The sequence below is a fragment of the Desmodus rotundus genome, chromosome 1 (assembly GCF_022682495.2).
Source record: "Desmodus rotundus isolate HL8 chromosome 1, HLdesRot8A.1, whole genome shotgun sequence".
NCBI lineage: Eukaryota > Metazoa > Chordata > Mammalia > Chiroptera > Phyllostomidae > Desmodus > Desmodus rotundus.
Window position 1 is genome coordinate 108,989,460 of NC_071387.1, and position 23,233 is coordinate 109,012,692.

The 23,233-nt window shown below is 41.9% G+C and overlaps 1 protein-coding gene and 1 pseudogene across 1 annotated transcript in view; both read left to right on the plus strand.

Annotated features, from left to right (window-relative positions):
- SHISA9 (shisa family member 9) overlaps window positions 1-23,233 on the plus strand; it is a 284,203-nt gene that overhangs the window by 226,037 nt on the left and 34,933 nt on the right. The window lies entirely within an intron of this gene.
- LOC112314706 (EF-hand calcium-binding domain-containing protein 14 pseudogene) lies at window positions 17,517-19,013 on the plus strand (annotated as a pseudogene).

Here is a 23,233-nt window from a genome sequence, read left to right on the forward strand (position 1 = left end):
AGGAAGCAGTGAAAGCATAGGAGTAGCTAGAGATCTTAGATTTGCTCTAAATCTCATCAGCACCTAGTTTCTCTTTTTTTCCATCATCCCCTGACAGCCTAGGAGCCCAGGATGTGAAGTGAGAAGGGCATGATTCACATTCACTTCTGCCATTGACCAGCTGTGTGGCTTTGAGCAAGTCACATCACCTGTCAGCTTCTTTATCATAAGAGTGGCATTTATATTTGCCTCCTAGAGTTGACGTGAGAATTGGAGATTATTCATTCAATTATCATTGTTATAGTTATTTTTATCTTCTTGATAATGATAGTGAAATCTACTGAGACATGGCCCCTACCTAGCAAAGAGGAAAGCAGCTTCCAGCTTTTGGATTTCCAACTCCTTGCATATGGCGACCCCAGGAGAGAACTCACACCTCAGAGAAGAGAAGTATACTGCCCTGGTTTGGGCCAATTCCTCTGTCTTAAGTTGCCACATGATCCTCACTCCTCCCAACTCTAGTTGGAAGGTCAACTGCAGCACAGCCCTTTTCCAGGGTAATCAGTTTTTAATGTGGACACAATTAGTGAATAAGCAGTTGATTAGTTCATTATGAAAAATACCAAGAACAACACCATTTGCGGTGGTGGCAGAAGCTCTGGGAAGACAAATGTGCTCTCTTTTCATTTTATCAGTTAGGTCAGAGTGCTAGGAAAGTTAACATATTTTACCATAACACTGAGCCCTTTTAACACTGAAAGGCCATTATGTTAGAAAAAAATTCCCCCCTCTGGGTATTAATTAGAGAGATAGAGCTTAAAAAATAATATAATCTCATTAAATTTCTCTCTTATTGTTATTTTCATAAGGAATCCTTAATGTGAAATCTGGACGGAAAAACGCAAGGATTTATGAAAAACAACAAGCAGCTGATCTATCATTTTTAAGGGAGAGACAAAAACAAAACATTTTGTCAGATTCCTGGCGTTGGATTTCTAAAACAATTACGAGCAGCCTGGGCCAGAAGTCAGAGAATAATGCAGTCTTCGTAGTACATTCTGTAGCCTCCTCCAAAACTAATGATGACGCATGATCCCTCTGGGTGGGAACTGATGTTGTGTCTCAACCCTCAGTCACTCTCTTTCCTTGGGGTTTTCCTGGCTTCCACTGTGTCTCTGGCTGGCATCACGATTTAGTTCTGAATTTTCACACAGGTACTGAAAAATATAGACATTTAAAATATAGGATAATTTGTTTATGTATTTATCCCTGTGGTAAATATCTTCTGGGTGCCATATGCTGTGCTAGGTGCAGGGGATACAGTGGTGAGTGGAGTAGTCCCTGAAGTTAGATGTTCCAAGTATAATAGACGAGCTCTGCATTAATCAGTAAGTCACAGAGACTGGTGTGACATTGCAAGTGGGATAGATGTAATGCACGAGGGAGATACGAGGTGCTGAGGCCATTGATGTTGTGGGAGGTGGGGGAGGTCAGGCTCCTCCTACAGCTGACATGAAGGAAGGGAGGGGGTTAACTAGGTAAGGCTGAGTGGATGCATGGGAGAGTTTCAGGCCAAGGAAACAGTATTTGCAAAAGTCCTGCCCTAGAGGAGAAAGAACACAGGACATTTGGGAAACTGAAAGGAGGCCAGGTGGCAGAAAGTGTGAGTGAAAGTGTGAGTGAGGCTGGAGAGGAGGGTAGGAGCTGTGCAGGCCAGTTACCCACTGTCATCCTAAAAGAATGGAAAACCACTGGAGCATTGTAGGAGCTGACATGGTCATTTTACAAGTATGTGTACAAATATGTGTACACACAGACACATATATGTATGATAAAGATGCAACATTAACTATGTGATGTTGAATGAATTGCTTTCTCTATATAATCCTGTATTAAGTGATACTTATAATAGGACTTACCTCTCATCTGTTTAGCAATTATATGAAATAATCCAAGTTCAAAGGCTACTTAGTGTTGGTATGCTGTATGAATGAGTGCTGTAAGAAAATGTTCTCTCTTCCTTCCTCCTTCCCTCTTTCCTTTCTTCCTCCCTTCCTTCTTCCCCCTCTTCTTTTCTTTCCTTCTGTCTCCCTCTCCCTTACTCCCTCCCACCTTCCCTCATTTCTTCTGCCTTTATCAAGCTACTATTCTCAGTGAGAAAAAAAAAACAAATAACCAAAGAATATATTTTGCTTCTTTTAACTTTTAGGACTCAAGGCTATTTTAAAACAACAAAATAAAACTAGGAACTCTGCATTGCTCATTGCTGTTATTAAATCAGTTGATTTTCGAATTGATTGGTCAGTGAGTATGACTTGGTTCTGCAGAGATGGCCAGGGGATTGGACAGCTTGCTAGTTATAACACCTGTGCGTCTTTATGGCACCATGAGCTTATGCAGTCCTTGCATAAACAAACAAGGGGCATTAGGAATACAAAGCTGCACAGAAACCAGGTAACTCTGTTGCTCTTCCTCAGGGTAATTTGAGTCCAGTCATTACTCCTGGCATCAATATCAACATGCAGGCCCTTTTTAAAGATGCACAATCTTCTTGATTATGGCGTGGACTGTTCTTCCTTCTTGTAGCACTATCTGTGGCCCCTTAGTTTGTTTTTTGGTGAAATATAATGCAAACAACATTTCATCATCAACAGCAATCATTTAGCCTTCCAGCAACTGTTTCTGCCTGTCTGGTTAAGCTCATAGAAAAGTGTTTTTAAAAAACCAATCATATGACTTAATCACAGTTCACTTACCGTGATGATTTTTTTTTTTAATAATCTTGATGTAAATTCCTGGTGGGCTATGAGAGAAGAGGCAGGATTTTAATGAACTGGTGATGAAGTGGAAATATTTTGAAATACCAAATAATGTATTTTCCTTGTCACCTAATTACTTATCTTCCACTTAATAGCACATTTCATAATATCTTACTTCCTGATCTGTTCATCTGGCAACAAAAATCCTTCCTTGTGATTGCCATGTGCTCCCAAGTAAAGACCAATGCATTAGGAACTCAACATATAATGATGCTTTAATGACCTGATAATATCTCTATTATGGAAAGGGCTTTCTTATTTCATTGAAAATTTATTTTCTTCTTCAAGTGGATATTGTTTAAAAGGGGACTGTTATCAGTCAAAAGAGATGAACACACACACACACTCACCAATCCAGAAACAAAGAGTTGTTAAATTCCGATCAGCTAATGCCAACATTTTCTGTTCCTCTTGCTTTAACAATGAAACCTAAACACACACAAATGTGGAATGCATGCCAGAAGAAAAAACAGCCTTATGTCCTTTGACAAATTATTTTGAAAACCATAATGTGAGAAGGGTGTGTGCAGTGTGTATATGTACATTTTTTGTAGTTTGTAGTTTATTGTGTGTTTAGCAGGTTAGAAGTGCTGTGCTGTGTGACACAGTACACAGAACAGGAAGACACTGTTTCTGCCCCCATGGACCTCACAGTGGGAAATATCACACTGACCACAGAGTCAGAGCCGTGGCAGAGCCCGTAGGCCAGCTTGCGGTGTGGCCTTGAACATGTGATACCACCTTGCTCGGCCTCAGTTTCCCAGGTCTTTCCTCCACCATAAAAATGAGAAATTGGACTAGGTGATTTCCAAACTCCTTTCTAACTCCATGATTATTATTCAATGCATCTAGTTTGCATCCATTTATAAAATACATTATTCCACTTTTGCTTGATTTTTTTTTTTCCCCTTGTAGGGCCTTCTCAGAAGGCAACTTCCAGCCTCCTGTTTATTTACCCAATAACAAACGACTTTGCCCTGGGCCCAGCCTCATGCTGGGTTCTGAGAACACAGACATTTCTCCTCCTCATGTCACTGAAAGCCTGGCCCTACAATCTGCTCATAGAAGCTTCCCCTCATCATTGTAACGGTCCTGAGCATCTCCTGTGGGTGGACGCACTGTGGGTGCCTTTCCTCTTTCCTGCGCAGTGGTCCTTGCAGAGATGAAATGTGAAAGCAGACGGATAGGGATCGTGAATTTTAAGGAATGTTAATGAGAAAGGATGAATAAATAGGATTCTGTCTGTCACTGGGGTTTGGGGTGAGGTGGTAAAGTCCAGGACCAGGCCTGAGGTTTTGACTTGGACCGTGGGTGAGTGGTGTGCCCTTCTCTCAGAAACGTGGAGGCATAGAAGGAAGAAGCTGGTTTTATGGAAAGATGATGCTCTAGGTTATTTCTTCCCGGTAATGGGGCCAAGGAAGGCTACAGAAGCGAGAGAGGTCCTAAGGGGCCAAGCAGATTCCCTGACTATATCGAGAAGGAGACAGCTCTGAGTTAGGGAAAAGGGGACTCCTCCTGTGGGGAAAAAGCCACATTATGTTTCAATCCCCAATCACTTACTGACCAAGTGATTAGGTAACAGACCAAGACGAGGACATGAGAAATCTGTGGCTGGGTCCCAGTCCTCAGCATGGGGCATCAAAAGGGACTTGAATTCGGAATGAAATAATCTGAGCTTGAGTCCCAGATCGGTCTGTGGAGTGTTTGCTCAGAGGGCTTCACTTTCTCTCTTTTAAAAGGGGTGGAGGGATGACATTTCCTAAGTCTCAGAGATGTTGTAGGGAATAAATGAGAGGATGGATGAGAAGAGTTCCCTGGAGGCTGGAAAGTTCTGGGATTTGGGTGAGACATGCCCAGGGGCAGAGTTCTGAGGTAGGCATATACTCAGGCAAAAGATCAGGATTATGTGGAACCCAGAAGAGAGGCAGGGCTGGTTAACAGTCATTCTCCAGTCAGTCTTAAAGGCACTTGGATTACTTCCGGTGTTTTTCAGCAAGGGCATGTCAGCATTTTTGGTATGATGAATCCCTTTGTGGGACCTCACGCATTTCACAAACTTGATTCACAATGCCCATAGCCTCTCCTTTATTGTTTTTGCAATTAAAAAAATGGCCTCTCCCATGTGTCCACATGCTTCCAAGGGCAGGTGGGGGGTTAGAGTCACACTGATTAGAATGTCACATAAGGAAACCAAGCAAGAGAGAGCAACTAATTGGAGCTAAAGCCATATGGCAAAATTGGGATTCGACCAGGTACAATCTCATTCTCTCTGAAATGTAAATACATTATATACCTATATGTATTTATATATGTAAACAAAGGAAATTATGTAAAAATATAAAATATATTTTAATATGTAAATAGTGTATGAATATATAAATGTATTTACTATATAAATATATATTTGTTATATAATTATATAAACAAAGATTAAGCTAAGATATAAATATAAATAAATATATACATATTTTATATATGTACATATAAATAAATAGATGCATAATACATATATTTACACATATATACATATATTTATATTTATAATTTAGCTTAACCTCTGCTTTAGGTTCTTATTCTTCCTAATGTTAAAAACTTAAATCAGTCAATTAAGATTTCCTTACTCAGTTTAGTTTACTCTCCGCCTTGTCCCCAAGATTGCATGTACAGTCAGAGGGGCTTACACAGTGTCCAGACATATTTGGGGTACAGGTGTGGCCTTTGGTCATCAGTGTCTAGAGTGGCTTCTACTGATGGATACATCTTCCAGTCTGGTTCTTATGCGACACGAGGCATCCATCCCGGCCCCTGAAAAGGTGCTCATTCTCTTTTTCAGTCCCTGGGTGTCGGTCCATGCCATCCCTGCTGCTGTGCCTCTTTGTCCTGACCCCAGGGTCTGTCCAAGTCCAGAGTCTCCTTTCAGAGACCAGATCTTAACCACTACCTCTTTGGGGTCTGATGGTCCTAGACCAGCCAAGGCCAAGTGCTAATGGGAGACCTGGCCCAGGTCAGCCAGACAGACCCAAGAACGAGGACTCGCAGTGGGTATTCTGAATTCAGCCCAAGACTTGGCCCCCTCCCACTTATGTAACTAGTGGTGCCAGTTATATCTGTGAGCTGGCTTTTGACTCACCAGTATTTTTTTCACAAGTAAAATATAATTGCAGGCTTATTGTTATATTATAACCTCAGATGGAGGAGTGGGTGGTAGGGTGGGCCGAAACTCAAGACAGATAACGGCCTTATAGGGCTGCAGCTCTCAAATCTCCCACATCTCCTCTTCTTCCTGTTTTTAATCTCATGTTGAGACAATAACTAAGCCATGATGTTGACTTGGTGTTATTCACCCATGTGGTTACTCCAAAGCCGGGGAGGACACAGGACTCCAATAATAGGCTGTTTGCCTGGCTTTGATCTTTGAGGACCCAGGAGTAGGGAGCCTTCTCATTTGCTGACTGGGGAAAGCCTGATTCTCTCTGAATTTTCTTTTTCCTGCTAAACCCACCTATTAGTCTTGCTAAGCCAGGACTATTTCTTATCCAAGGCCAAACTCTCAGCTGTGCTTTGGGACCTGAGCTGTGGAGATCCACGTTTCATTTCTAGCACAGGCATCATACAACACCCTGTCTCAGAGAATACACACCACAGCTCCCTCAGTTACTCTCTTATCTAACTTTTCCCTCTCCTATAGCCCAGAATTCCTCTTATCTGCTGGACCAGAAACAAAAAACTAACTTAGCAAGTGCTCCTCTATCCCTGTCAATGCTGCGTTTTGAAAATCAAAACCCTGGAAGTGGACTCTTTCCTTGTCCGTTTCGGTTGTGCAAACTCTCCGTGAGACTCTGGCTGCCCTATATACGGTCATCTGCCCAAGGAGGAAGGGTCACTACATAAAAAGAAGCATGGAGGGTATGGCAGCCAGCTCTTCATAACATCACCCAACACATGAATTAGGCACAACAAGTGCCCAATACTTTTTCTTAAAAAAAAGAGAAAAGAATGTAATTTGTAAGTATATATTCATTCATGTGATTTTCTTTTTGCCTAATGTCTTTTTGCCCACTAAATTATGAGCTCCCAGAGGTAGGAACTTGGTCCATGTTTTCAGTGAAATATTCCCAGTGCCCAGGATGATGTCTTGCACACAGAGACACTCCAAAAATACCTACTGAATGAATGGACAAACAAGTGAATGAACAAATGAATGATCAGGTCTATTTTAAGGTTCTACAGAGAGAAAGAGGTGCTTGGACTTGAAGAACAGTATGAGTAAAGAGAAGAAAACTGGGATGTTTTATTTTGAAGTTCTCAGAGAATCTTCTCCAGCCATGGGTTAGGTATAAGCTGGGTCAGGTGTATCTGCAGGGAGAGAGTAGTAATCTAGAATCCCGGACAGTTAACTCTACACTCACCCTGGCACTGATGCACATTTCCTGAGTGACCATGGGCACGCTTACTTCCTCTGGAGGTTTTGGGGTTTTTTTCTCCCCTGTCTGTAAAATTTTGAAAAGATTGGGAGAGTCTTCAAGGTACACAGTTCTACAATCTCCCGAGGAGGCTTCTGCCTCCCATCTAGGGCCTCACACTTTATAAGTCGCTTCCTCCAATCACTCCAGGCTTCTGACACAGCAGATGGGGCTGGTGCTGCCCACGGCTGACAGATGAGCCTCATTTACAGCCCCCAGCATTTAACCACTTAGCTATTTGGCAGAATCACTTAGCTCTGATGTGCTGGAGGAGCCCTCCTGTCCCCAGCAACACAGACAACTTCCCACCCCCAAGCCTGTGTCCATGCTAGAGCCCTGGGATCGGATTGTGGAATCGAGGAGCTACCCCCAGCCATGGGTCCATGAGGCCTTAGAGAGAAGCCATATTTGAACTCAGCAATATTGCCCATCTTCAGAAAGAAAACATTAGGTGGTCTTCAGAAAGAAAATACTAGCTAGCTTGGTCTAGTTCCAGGTTCAATTCCTCAGAGGCCAGCTGGTTATCTTTGTTGCTCTATTCAGTAACAATATCAGTAATTCTAGAAAGGCCTGATATTAAATATAAGGTGCCCTGAAGATTGAAGCAAACTTTATTCATATCTGATTTGTTCACATTTAAGGCTTTGAGTGGTCAGTTATTTCCATGACATTACCAATTTCCTAATATCTAGTAAGTGTTGACCATGTGCTAGGCATAAACATCTTTACAAGCTTTATCTTATTTTATCATCATAATATCATTACAGGAGAGATACTATGATAATCACTGTTTTATAGCTGAGGAAACAGAGAGTCAGAGACATTAAGAAATTCACACTGGTCAGAATGACCATCATTAACAAATCAACAAAAACAAGTGGTGGCAAAGATGTGGAGAAAAGGGAACCCCAGTGCACTGTTGGTGGGAATGCAGACTGGTGTAGCCACTGTGGAAAACAGTATGGAATTTCCTCACAAAACTGTAAATGGAACTGCCTTTTGACCCAGCGATTCCACTGCTGGGACTATACCCTAAGAATCACCAATTCAGAAGAGCCTATGCACCCCAATGTTCATAGCAGAGTTATTTACAATAACCAAGTGCTGGAAACAGCCTAAGTGCCCATCAGTAAATGAGTGGATAAAAAAACTGTGGTACATTTACACAATGGAATACTATGCAGCAGAAAGAAAGAAGGAATGCCTACCTTTCGGGACACCATAGGTGGAACTGGAGAATATTATGCTAAGTGAAATAAACCAGGTGGTGAAAGACAAATACCATATGATCTCACCTATAAGAAGAACCTAAAGAACAAAAACAAACAAGCACAATAGAACCAGAGGCATGGAAACATGAATGGTCTGACAGTGACCAGAGGGGAGGCAGGAGGGGGATAATGGTGGAAAGAAGGGGAAGGAACCAGTCAAAGAACATGAATAAATGACCCATGGACATGGACAACAGTGTGAGAACTGACTGTGGGGAGGGGGTGGACTGGGCAGAGGAGGGCAAAGTGGGGAAAGTTGGGACAACTGTAATAGAACAGCAATAAAATATTTTTTTAAAAAAATTTACTCAATGTCATATAGCTACAAAAAGGCAGAGGTAGGAGGACTCACACCCAAGCAAACCCTTATTTCTCCTCCTTTTTTTCCTCAAGTAATTATTCAATAAGCATGACTCCTGGTGTCAGCCTGTGATGAGGAGGGTGGGGCTGGGGAAAGTGAAAGTTCTCTTCTTTCTATGAATGAATAATTTTGAGGTTCAACAATTCATGGCCCAAATGGAAAATTAAAGAATGCAACAGGCTATTGGATGAAAGTGGAGTCCTCTTACTGTAAAGAGGACCAGTCATAGCCCAAACCTCCCTCTGCTCCTTCTTCCTGGCAGAAGAATGTGGGTGTTAAAATATATTGTTGAGAACAGGATGGAATGGGTGGAACAAGACAAAATGTTTATTTAGATCTCTTTCTTTGGGTTGATGGTGGCCCAGGACAAAGCATTGATGGCTTTGTTATGTGAGGGAGTTAGTGGACAGTTAGGAAACTTTCCTGAGTCTGTGATGCTAATGGCCTCTGGCTAACATAGTTTGTTAACTTACATTGCCCAGGAAACTTTGACTTACAGCTCCAAGGGGCTATTAGGTCTAGACATTTACAGTGTCCCTGAAATGTTTGTTTAGTGAATGTAGACTCTTTTTTTAAAAATACTTTTACACTTTTAACTCTTGGCTCACACAAAAAAGTATAAGATATATTCTGGTTGTTTCCTTCCTTTCTAACTTTAAAGATAAATTTACTACCCACAGCTCTGTTAAAAGATAATTGCCATGTTGAATGCTACATGACTCCACCCTTGTCCCAGGTCACAGAAGTTTGAAGAAGTAGAGCGTTTGGGCAAAGGAAGGATGGCTTGGGATCTGTTTACCTAGAGCTACTTCCACTGCTGCACAAAATGGATAACACAGAAATACCCTCACCCCATTCCGTTTCCCTGATCCACCACCTCTGGGACGTTTGAATCCAGCTTCTGCAGCTCTACTCTGTGGCTCAGATTTCATTTTGAATCCAATCCCATCTTTTACCCCATATCTCAGAGATTCCTTACAGTTTCGGGTCTGCCCGCAGTACTCATTGTTTCTAAGCAGGGTGATGTCTTCACCTATTTTTAAAACTTTAAAAAAATTACTTTAAATTTTATTCAGTAAAATTCATTGTTTTTGGTGAACAGTTTTGTGAGTTTGGACAAGTGCATGGAGCCATGTGACCACCACCACAGTCAAGATACATAGTGGTTTCAACCCCCAGCTCACCCCCAAATATTCTACAAAGGCTGCCCCTTTGTAATGACACCCCCCCATCCAAACACCTAGCAAGCACAGATCTGTTTTCCATCTCTGTAGTTTTGCTTTTTCCAGAATGTCCCATGAATGGAATCATATAGTATCTGGCATTTTGCATCTGCCGCCTTTCACTGAGCATAATGAGTATATTAATAGTCCATTCCTTTGTTTCCCTGAGTGGTATTCCATTGTACAGATGTTCCTTAGGTTGTTTATCAGTTCAGCAACTGAAGGACATTTAGTTTGCTCTCCATTTTTGGTTATTATAAATAAATCCACTTTAAATATCATACATGTTTTTGTGGGAGTATAAATTTTCATTTCCCTTGGTTAAATACTTAGGAGTGGGATTGTTGGGCCCTATTGTAAGTATGTGTTTAACTTTTTAAGAAACTGCTAGGCTGGTTTTCCAAAAAGGATGTACCATTTGCATCCTGACCAGCAGTGAATGGGAATTTTAGTTGCTCTGCATCCTCACCAGGACTTAACATTTGTTGGGGTTTTCATTTTGTTTTTGTTATTTTTATAGATATGTAGTGATATTTCATTGTGGTTTCATTTTGCTTTTAAAAATATTTTGATGACCATCTTTAGGAATTTGGTATAGGAGGGATTACTCTAAGGTGTCCCCTGTCTTGATAGAGAGGTTGCCTCTGATCTTTGTACCTATTCTAATATCACATGTATCATAGAGAAGTTGTCTTCTTGTCTGCTACCCCCATTGGACTGCGAGCTTCTCAAAGGCAAAGGGTAGGTTGTATTCATTTCTCTTTCCCTGGTCTCCAGAAAGATACCTGGTGTAGGATTGGCATGTGTTGATTATTTGGTAAGAGGGTTATTCAATGAATCAATTTGCTGAATCTGTAGTTAGAAAGGATTTGGTTTATTCGACAGTCTGAGAGTTCCTAGAGAAATAAATGGTTAAGTTGTTTTTATTGGGCTTGCTTATTTTTTAACAATGGTAAAGGAATGGGAAAAAGCATTTAACCTTATGGACACTTATCCACTGCTAAGGGCAGTGTTTTCACAATGTGTCTTGTTTTAGCCTATCTCGTCCTAAATTCTGTCATGGATAATCAGATAGTATGGAGAAAAAAAACACTGGCTTTAGACTTGGTTTCTGTTGCTTGTGACCTTATATAAATAGTTCAAAGCCTCCCTTTGTCTCAGTTTTCTTGTCTGCAAAGTGAGTGCAATAAGGCCTAATTTATGGAATGGGATTTGGTATAATGAAGAGCATGTGGGTAAAAGCACTCGACATGTGTGTTTTTTTCTCAGATTGTGGTAAAGAATACATAACATAAAATTACCATCTAAATGTATAGTTCAGTAACATTAAGTATTTGCACATTGTTATGCAACCAATTTCCACAATGCTTTCATCTTCCAAAACTGAAACCCTCTACCTATTAAACACTAACCCCCTCATTTTTCTCTCCCCAGCCCCTGGCAACTATCATTCTACTTTCTTTTTCTATGAATTTGACTACTCTATGTACCTCATATGAATAGAATCATACAATATGAGAGTTTTTGTAACTGCCTTATTTCCCTTGGAATAATGTCCTCAAGGTTCATTTGAGCATGTGTCAGAATTTCCTTCATTTTTGAAGCTGAATAACATTCCATTGTATGAATATACCACATTTTGTATATCTATTCATCCCTCAGCATACACTTGGGTTGCTTCTGCATCTTAGATATACATGAGTATGCAAATATCTCTTTGAAATCCTGTTTTTAATTCTTCTGCTTGCATGTGTGTTGCATACAATGATACTTAGTTCCCTGTTTTCCCAGTATATATGCAATAGTGTGGAAGTGCCAGAGGTCTGTTAATTTGCCTAAAATCTCATAGCTGATACAGTTGGAGTAGGAATTTGAACACAAGATCTATTCTATCTCAATAACCTCACTTTACTCTCAGATAGTTCTTAAGAGGGATTGGCATCTCGAGTGACAAAGGAAGCTATTTGTGGAACTTCAGAAGATCTGGAAAAGGGGAAGAGAGATAGTAGTGTCCAGTGCTGTGAATCTCATAACCATTCACTTACACGCTTTGTGACAGGCCCTTAAAAGTGGAATTTCAAAGCTAGGTGAGGGAGATTTGCAGCCCAATCAAGTGGGCACTTTAATAGACAAAATGTAGAGGTCATAGGGCAATCGAGAGTAGTATGCCTCCATGCATTGGCTGTGTGAAGCTTCAACTAAGGCATGAGCTTTTAAAGGCTTCTTTGTGCACAGTGAAAAATTCTTCAAACAGCCCCTGATGTGGGACTGTCTATAGGGTCCTCCAACTCCTGGGTAGAATCATCTTTACTAGAGACTTGGCGTGGGGCATATTTCATCTTCCACCCATGAGGCACGTGTGCTGAATTCTCACTTGAAGGATACACACCTGAGCAGTGTAGCATCCTTAGATTTAGGAGGAGCACAGTTTTCTCATTTGTTAGATTGCTTTGCTTTTTGTTGTCATTATTTGCTGTCCCAGGCATCAAATGGTCCATAAACATTGCACGTAGTTTCAAAAAAGAAAAAAAATGAATTTCAGAGCTACTAAAATGGCTGTTCATCAGACAGTACATTCACTGTATTTTTCTATGTGACTGCCTGTCACATCATAGGTGCCTGAAAAAATGTTATTTTTTTCCTTTTCCTTTCCTGTATTAGAATTCAGTTTCAGACAAGGAGTTAGGCTAGGCACTGAAATGGAGGAATGGACAAGATAAACAAATTCCAACTTCAGAAGTGTGGGAAAACGGGTATCGGGAAAATAAACAAAAGTATTCCTGTGGATGAAGAAGGGTAGTTAAGGAGTGTTACAGGTTGAATTGTGCCCCGCCCCCACCACCAATTGACAGGTTAAAGTCCTAGCCCCCAGTACCTCAGAATGTGACCTTACTTGGGAACAGGTAGTCGAAGACATACGAGTACAGTAGCCTCCCCTTATCCATGTGTTTGCTTTCTGTGGTCTCAGTTTTCCACGGCCAACTGTGGTCTGAAAATAATAAAAGGAAAATTCCAGAAATAAACAATTCGTAAGTTTTAAATTGTGGCTGTTCTGTGTAGTGTGACCAAATCTTGCGCTGTCTCGCCCCAGCTGTGAATACTGTCTCCATGCTGCCTGCACTGCTCCCCAATGTCCAATCCCTGAATAGCCATCTTGGGTATCAAATCTGTCGTGGTATCGCAGCACTGTGTTCAAGTCACCTGTGTTTTACTCAATAATGGCCTCAAAGTGCAAGAGTAGTGATGCTGGCAATTTGGATGTGCCGAAGGGAAGCCAGACAGTGCTTCCTTTAAGTGAACAAGTGAGTACAGTACAGTGACATACTTTAGAGAAACATACTTTAGGGAGAGAAACAGAGAGACCACATTTACACGACTTTTATTATAGAATATTGTTACAATTGTTCTATTTTATTTTTAGTTATTGTTGTTAATCTCTCACTGTGCCTGATTTATAAATTAAACCTTATTATAGGTATGCATGTATAGAAAAACCATAGTATATATAGGGTTTGTTATTATCTGCAGTTTCAGGCATCCACAGGGGGCTTAGAATGTATCCCTGCAGTTAAGGGGGAACTATTATAATTAGTTAAGATGAGGTCATACAGGAGTAGGTTGGGCTCCTAATCCAATATGACTGGTGTCCTTACTACAAAGGGAAATTTGGACAGACTTGCACACAGGCAGAGCACAATGTGAAGATAAAGGCAGAGACTGGGGTGATGCATATACCAGCCAAGGAACACCAAAGATTGCCAGCAAACCACCAGAAGTTAGGCAAGAGGCATGGAACAGATTCTCCTTCATTAATCTCATAAGGAGCCGACTCTACCGACACCTCGGTCTTGGTCTTCCAGCCTCCAGAACTGTGAGAAAATAAATGTCTGTTGCTAAAGCCGCCCATTCTGTGCTATTGTTATGGCAGCCCTGGCAAAATAATACAGAGAACTACAGGAGTATTTGGGGTAGGATGGGGTTAGGAGGTCCCTTGGAGAGCATGATGTTACGCTGACACTGGTGATCTGATTCAGAGTTAGCTTGGGAAAGATGTAGGAAAAAAGGAGAGCATTTGTCAAAGAAAATGGTATGTTTACACAGGCTAGTTGTTACGTTACAATTCATTCTGACACACTTGGGTATCTTGTTTGTAATTGCATAACACATTAGGACTTGAAGCAATGAAGTCCAAGAGGACTGGCTTCTGCTCACCAGACAGCTGATAAAACAAACTAACTATGATGGAAGAGAAAAGAAAACTTAAATAAATGGAATTAGGAGAAAGAGGACACAAGGAAGAGAACAGATTAAAGCACCACAACACTCTGGAGCTATTTGAGTGAAAGGGCAACCATCACTGTTACATGATTTGATAAAATTGACTTCCTATAAAACGGCTACTGTGAGTATAAAACAACCTTTTGTATTTATAGTGGAAATGCCTGAGCCATCAATGGTGAGTTTAGCCACATGTGACATGTTCTGCTTCAGAACTGAGCCCCCCAACACTGTAGTTTCTTGAATATGCACATGGTGCGATTCTAAACTAAAATGGTCCTCCTCTTCTTGGTACTGCCTCTGATAGTCTTTTTTCAAAATGTGGATAGGAAGTTCTTCTAAAACTGGGTTTGGTACCCTCTCCCTTGTGCTTTCACAGAACTCTGGGTTTTGTTGTATCATAGCACTAACCAAGCTGATTTTAACATCCTCAACATCACCTGCCTCATTTCTGGTTTGCCTCCTACCCTGGACTATCATTTCCTTGGAGCACAGCCTGAGACTTGAAATGTGTCTCTGTCCCCCAGAGCCTGCATGAAAACTGATCGACAGGGAACATTAAATAAGTATTTGTTTAAGAACCCCAGTTTTAAAATAGTCCCATGTTAGCTGATAAAAATTTAAAAAAAATTGTTTTTGCATGTTTAGAGGTATAAACCCTTGGGTAATACAAATGCTTCATTTGTCAAAGGTTTTACTATAATTTATGTACATTTTTTCCTCCATTGCAAATCCCTGCTGGTCCCTCTACCACCAAGATTCAATAAGATGGATTTAATTCTTTTTCTACATAAACCTCTTCTGGTGAGAGCCCAGTCTGTTATGTACTCCTTTGACAAAATCAGGATAATTTTGAGATGGATTTGACTTTTTTTTTTTTTTGGCTTGCTTGTGGCTAGAGCAAATCTCCATGGTGTTTCAAGCTATAATTTTCAGGTTTTCTTTTTAAAAAGATACTAGGCATAAAGGTTTGGAAAGGATAGAAAGGAAAACAGAGCTAAAAACCAGAGTTCTGTTATGATTTCTGAAGGTCTTTTCTCTTACTAGTGCAGTTGGTCCTGAAAGAACATCTCCTGCCTGTTCCCTCTCACTGTCCAGTTCTGAGACAACCGGATGATCTGGGATGTGTCCAGGAACTCTGACTCCAGAGGGGGCCTTGTGGAAACCGAGGGCCCTCTTCTTCTCGTGGTCACCCCATCAGGTTGTCTTGGTTTCCCACACAGGAAATACACAAGCTGAGTCTGGACCGTCTTGCAGGACATGAAAGTAAGGAAGTTCTCCAAAAAAGATGTATGTATGTCAAGGAGACATAAGAGCCAACTGAAAGAGCTTACCACTGCCAAACGTGAAACAATTTGAGCAACAAAACAAAATAATTAGTATTGGATTATAACCCAAAGTATAAAATACATTATTCATGTGCCCATAGTGATATAAATGATTGAGTAAATAATTAAATGGGGGTGAAGAGACAAATCACCCATGAGGAATTTTAAATAATTTATGTACATATTCTATACTCAAGGAGGTGGAGCATAACTCCCCATTTCTTAAGTGTGGGTTGTAAATAGTTACCTTTTTTCAAGGAGTATGGTGTGGAAAAGAGGTGAAAATAGAGTAACTTTAGTGGAGAGACTTGATGAACACTACCTAAGCCAGGTGATTCAGGTGGACATCAATAGTGATAAGTCGTCACAGTACATATCCTTGACATGTTAAGACAAGAATGTCACTTTCTCTTTATGGCTTTTCTCCCTCAAACCCATAAACTGAGTTTAGTCATGAGAACAGCATAAGACAAATTTCAATTCCACAAAATACCTGACCAGTACTGCTCAAAACCACCAAAGTCATCAAAAAACAAGGACAGTCTGAGGAACGCACAGCCCAGAGGAAACTAAGGAAACATGATGACTGAATGTAATGTGGTACCAGGATGAGACTCTGGAACAGAAAAAGGACAGTAGGTAGAAACTAAGAAAACCAGAATGACCTGGAGCTTTAGTGATCAATATTTGTTCATTAATTATGCCAAATGTATCTTACCAATAGAAGATGTTAATACAATAACGGGACTTTGGGGTATGTGGGAGCTCTCTGTGCTATCGTTGTTGTATTTCTGTAAATCTAAAACTGCTCTACAATAAGCAGTTTATTTAAAAAAAGATATTGTCCAGTGATGGCTAGGGGCTGGAGCCCCTGCTGCCTCTGCTGCTACCAGCACGTGGGGGAGCAGCTTCAGTCAGGCGAAAGGGCAGAGTCACAGCCCTAGTGAAGGAGGGCCAGGTGAGTTGCCTAGAGTCCCCCATGCCTGAACACCTCAAACTCTGGGCAGGAGCTCTTCAGGTGGGCTGAGCTGCTGTCGCCCCCCTCTGCACAGTGCCCCCCAGGTTCAGACAGCCGGGCTGGGGTCTCGTCAGGCACTGGACAGGCTCCTCTCAGGCCAAGCCCACTGATCTGGGCTCTGGGTCCTTCTCAATCTTGGGCTGCCTTCAAACTCAGGATGAAGGCCAGGGGATAGGGAGTACCCCTGACCCAGGCATTTTCTTGGTGCCCAGGCTGTGTATGGGTTGTAGCAACTGGGAGGCCCCTTCCAGTGCCACTTGTCCAGCTAAGGAGGGACTGGCACATTCCTGGTGTCTCATTCTCCTTCCATTCAATAACAAATTTCTTTCCCCTCTCCATTGGAAATCCTGTCCTAGAAGTCTAAAGCAGCCACCTGTGTGTCCTTCCCCAGCTCCTAGAGCACCTTAGAAGTACTATGTACTTATCAGGGCTGACAATAAATCAATCTTGACTTGACTTTTATCCCCTTTGGGTGACAAAAGTTGTCCCCTTATCCTCTTAACTGACACTTCATACCCAGAACCTCATTTATTTGGATCACCAGCTCCCTGGCTATATATGTGACTTCCCTCCACCCATCTGAGTTCTGGTTTCCTCTGGGCTCCAATCTCCAGCTCCCAGCAGATCTGGTCAGCCCCCCTGGGTGGGAGTGACCAGGGAGCTCTGGCCCAGGATCCCCCACCCTGGAAGGCCACTCCAAGGTAGCAAGAGAATTGAGCATCCAGTACGAACCTGATAGCTAAGGAGTGGGTGCTCCACTCGCCCCACCCAAGAAGATGAGAAAGTGCAAAGAGCTCAATGCCTTGATTGGCTGGTCTGGAGACAGCTGGAGAAAGAAGCCCAAGCGAGGCTCAGGCCACCACCGCTTGCTTTGCACGGAGCCTCCTGACTCAGACTCCAAATCCAGCTTCGAGGAGGAAGAGGAGTTCTGTGTAGTTGGAAATCACTCTCATTTTGTCAAGGAGACTATTTACGGTTCTGCAAGATCTCTTATCCCCTCTGTGCTTTCGTCATTCTTGCCGCCTGTGTCCTGGCCTGTGCTGGTTTGGGGTGGGTGCAAGTTGCTCTGAAGGAGGATCTGGACACCCTCAAGGAAAAATTTGGAATATGAAATCTAATCAGAAAAGTTCATTCCAAGAAATTCCCAAACTTGAGGAAGAACTACTCAACAGACAAAAACAACTTGAGAAGATTGAATCTGGAGAGTTGGGCTTGAACAAAGTCTGGGTAAACATCACAGAAATGAATAAGCACATTTCTTTGTTGAATTCTGCAGCAAGACACCTCAAAGCCAAAGTGAAGTCAGTGGCAAACTTAATTAGCCTGCCTGCCACTGTAGAGGGTCTTCAGAAGAGCATAGTTTCCATTGGCAATATTTTAAACAGTGTCCATCTTGCTGCGGAGGCTATACAGGAAGCTGTGGGACGAACACAAGGAAGTCATGGAGTTGCTACAGGGTGATATGAATCAGCACTCTCTGAAGGAGACCAGTGGAAGCAACCAGATTATCCCATCACCTTTAGCTCCATCAGAACTTGACAACAAAATCCACAGTGTGAATTTGGAACAGAATAACCTGAACCTTTACAACTCTTAAGAGGAGGTAAACAGAGCCCTAGAGGGGTACCAGAGACAGAATGGTCTTAAACTTGTGGGGATGAATGAGACAGTCAGTAATCTTACCAGGTAGGAAGAGACCTGGTTGCTATGAGCAAGGTAGAAAGCAAGTGAAAGGTCCTCAGCATGATAGGTGATAGAGCTGCCAGTCTGAAAAGAGAGTTTTTGCATCAGGAGAGGCCAGCAGATCAGATATAGTTAAAACCATAAGCACAAAGAAAGCATAAAGAATATAGTTCAGATGCTAAGGTATCCAAGCTAAGAGACAAACTATAAGCTGATCAGTGCTCTCACCAACAAACCTGAAGGCAACAGGCTTCCTGAGACCACCCATGAGGAGCGAGTACGGAGTTTCACATCAAAGCCATCAGCATTGCCAAAATTCCCTCAGTCTCTTGAAGACTACACTGAGAAAGCTGCCCAGCTAAGACCTATCTCCCTACTAGCAATTTCTAGCATCCAAGATCTTCAGGATTCATTCCATAGGACTGGCCATAGAACATGGCCATAGAACATGGATGGGGAGCTGAACTACCAGGAAATTTGGAACTCCTTAGTTCCAAAGAACTAAGATGCCAGAGAGTTTGAGAGAGTTTGATGCTAATAGAAATGGACGATACTCATTCCTGGAGTTAAGAGTAGCTTTGGGTGTCTAGCCTCATTGGGCATATTTAGACACAAATATATATCCCAGGCTACCTAATATCCACTCACCAAGCAAAAACAACCCTTCTATTTGCCTGTCAGTCCTCCAGTCCCCCAAGCTACTGTAACAGACACATTGCCAGCTTTTAACTTGTTTGGAAAAGCTATACTAAAGTTATTTTTTAAAAAAGAAGACAATTTTACTTATGATATTCAGGACATCTATGATTTCCTGAAACCAGCAAGATCTTAATTTTTAAATTGCAAGAATAAAAGTCAAGCCCTCTTTCTTTCTTTTTCCTTTTTCTGAGGGAAGGAGGCCTTATCTTTTAGAACTGGAAAATGTGTATATAGGGAGAATAAGCCCCCTTTTATAGTTCACATAAATTTACCTTAAATTAGCTATACTTTATACAGACCCAGAAAATGTCTTTCCTTTAAAAAATATACTTTTTATGCTTACAAATATTTAGAGTGAAAGAATTCTGCATATTTTGTAGGATGTAGGAGGGATGGTTTGAAACAGGTTGTGCACAAATGACTTATTAAAAATCGCTAATCTGAACTGGTGGTGTCTGAAACTAGGTCCATGTCTCTCCTTTGGGTGCTGCCATGGTTTTGACTGGTGGCTGAAGGAATATATTTAGGAAGTGGACCCTGTAGGGACAGTGTAGCCTCCAGGCTCAGGTAAATAAGATCTGGCTCTTTATTTCTGTCCACTTAGCTATCCCAACCTGTGAACCAGAGAAGTCTGGTTTTTTCTTTTTTTAAGATTTTATTGGAGAACCAAGATGGAGGCATATGTAGACACACTGTGCGTCCTCGCACAACCAGAACTGACAGAAAACCAAACGGCAAAGAAGTCCGACACCAAGGAGATAAAAAAAATAAACATTCATCCAGACTGGTAGGAGGGGTGGAGACAGGCAGCCAGGGCAGAGAGGACTCACGTTGCCGTGGCAGGACCGAGACTGGACTGGCAACGGAGACTGGCGGAGTGTGGGAGGAACGGGGCAGGCAGTCTGACCCCTAGCAGACCCTGCAGCCATACATTTGCACACAGATAAACTGAGAGGGCCGGACTCAGAGTGGCGGAGAAGGGGGCAGGCAGTGTGGCGGGTAGCAGACCCCGTGGCCCCACATTCGCGCATTGATAAACCAGATGAACAGCGGGGAATGAGGCAGACCACGCAACCCAGGGCTCCGGCACGGGGAAATAAAGCCTTGAGGGAAATAAAGCCTTTCAACCTCTGATTGAAAACACCCATGGGGGTTGGAGCGGCAGCAGGAGAGACTCCCAGCCTCACAGGAGAGGTCATTGGAGAGACCCATAGGGGCCTAGAGTATGCACAAGCCCACCCACTCTGGAACCAGCACCAGAGGGACCCAATTTGATTGTGGGTAGCAGAGGGAGTGATTGAAATCCGGTGGAGAGTGGAGCAGGCGCCATTGCTCCGTCTTGGCCCCTCTCCCATGTACAGCGTCACAGAGCAGCGATCACTGTTACCCCGCCCCAGGGAACACCTAAAGCTCCGCCCCTTTAAGTAACAGGCGCGCCAAGACAAAAAAAAAAAAAGGCCCAAATGACAGAATACTTCAAAGCTCCAGAAATAATTCAACTAAGTAGCGAGCAGATAGCCAACCTATTAGGTGCACAGTTCAAAATGCTGGTAATAAGGATGCTCACAGAATTGGCTGAATTTGGTCAAAAACTAGATGAAAAAATGAAGGCTATGCTAAGAGAGACAAAGGAAAATGTACAGGGAACCAATAGTGATGAGAAGGAAACTGGGACTGAAATCAACAGTGTGGACCAGAAGGAAGAAAGAAACATCCAACCAGAAAAGAATGAAGAAACAAGAGTTCGGAAAAATGAGGAGAGGCTTAGGAACCTCCAGGACATCTTGAAACGTTCCAACATCTGAATTATAGGTGTGCCAGAAGGAGAAGAGGAAGAACAAAAAATTGAAAACTTATTTGAACAAATAATGAAGGAGAACTTCCCTAATCTGGCAAAGGAAATAGACTTCCAGGAAGTCCAGGAAGCTCAGAGAGTCCCAAAGAAGCTGGACCCAAGGAGGAACACACCAAGGCACATCATCACTACATTACCCAAGATTAAACAGAAGGAGATAATCTTAGAAGCAGCAAGAGAAAAGAACAAAGTTACCTACAAAGGAGTTCCCATAAGACTGTCAGCTGATTTCTCAAAAGAGACCTTACAGGCAAGAAGGGACAGGAAAGAAGTATTCCAAGTCATAAAAGGCAAGGACCTACATCCAAGATTGCTCTATCCAGCAAAGCTATCATTTAGAATGGAAGGGAAGATAAAGTGCTTCTCAGATAAGGTCAAGTTAAAGAAGTTCATCATCACCAAGCCCTTATTATATGAAATGTTAAAGGGACTTATCTAAGAAAAAGAAGATCAAAAATAGGAACAGTAAAAATGACAACAAACTCACAGTTATTAACAACCACACCTAAAACAAAACCAAAAGCAAACTAAGCAAACAACTAGAACAGGAACAAAACCACAGAAATGGAGATCACATGGAGGGTTATCAATAGGGGAACAGGAGGGGGAGAGTGGGGGGAAAGGTACAGAGAATAACTAGCATAGATGATAGGTGGAAAATAGACAGGGGAGGGTAAGAATATTGTAGGAAATGTAGAAGCCAAAGAACTTATAAGTATGACCCATGGACATGAACTATAGGGGGGGAATGTGGGAGGGAGGGGGTGGGCAGGATGGAGTGGAGTGGAGGGGGAGGGATGGGACAACTGTAATAGCATAATCAATAAATATATTTTTTAATTAATTAATTAATTTTAAAAAGATTTTATTTATTTATTTTTAGGGAGAGGGGAAAGGAGGAGAAAGAGGGGAAGAGAAACATCAAATGGTTGTCTCTTGCACACCCCCAACTGGGAACCTGTCCTGCAACCCAGGCATGTGCTCTGACCGGAAATCGAACCGGCAACCTTTCTATTTGTGGGATGGTGCCCAACACACTGAGCCACAATAGTCAGGGGAGAATTCTTATTGGGGAGTTTTCTCATTTTCAATCCTGTTTCAGGATTTATGAGCATAAAAAGTTATCCAGTGTAGAGTTATACTTTCCTCCCTGAGTAAGCTAGATTATCTCTCCCTACCCCAAACACACACTCAAGTCTATCTTAAAGCTGTTGCCAACTTCCACTTCTGGTACTATCTCTATTCTGAATGGCAAGGCTGACATCCCTTGGCCACTGCCTCAGCCTGGCTGCCCAGAAGTGTTAGAGGAGAGCTATGCCTCTAATTCCAACCCAGGAAATTCCTTGAGATTTTACATGGTGGTTATCAAAGAATCTAATATATTCCTCTGGGGGCTAAGGCCAAAAAGGTTGTGAACATATTAGGTCTCTTATAATTATTAGGTCAGAAGTAGCTAGAAACTTTATGTCCAGAGGATGCCAAACAATAGCAGACAGTTTTTGCAAAAACTTAACTGTGCTGTAGGCCAAGTCAGTGAGAAATTAGGAGGGTACCCTGGCACGGACTTCTTTAGTGGAGCTCATTTCCATTTTAACTTTGTCCAAGTTGCCTGGCTAGCCATGGATGCAGCTGGACACCCTTAGCTATTTAAGGGCTGGTTTTCTTTCATTATATGATATCCAACTTGGTGTTGGCTAACCTAGATTTTTTTTTCTGGAACTATTAAAATTTAGTTAAAGCAAGATGATGTATTTTCCCATAAATGTGTCTGCATACCTCATTATGGCTTATACCTCTCTCTCTTTAATTTTTTTTTCCTTGCCCGTCTTAGCTATTTCACTTTCTTGGAAAAGTTAAAATATGGTATAAAATTATCCTGGCACTTTAAGTAACTTGAAGATTACTCTTCTGGCTGCCTTCCATGCCCCTTCCCCTTTTAATATATTTACCCTGGATGATTTTATAACAACCAAACAACATTCTAGCAATAAATTGAACTATACCTCTGTATTTGTATATACTGCAGCATAAATAGTATGTCTATACCTGGAAGGCATTTTTTTATGAACTGATTTATATGAAATATACTTGAGGGTAATGTAGCTTGTCCTTTGCAGTTTCAAATTCTGATTCATAGGCAGAAGCTTTCAGGACACCTTAACTCTTTGTTGCATGCACTCTTCCTTCGTATCAGATGGCTATCCATGGAGGACTCAGTTTTCTTAGTTTATCGTCTGTTCTTACCTCAAGCTTCTC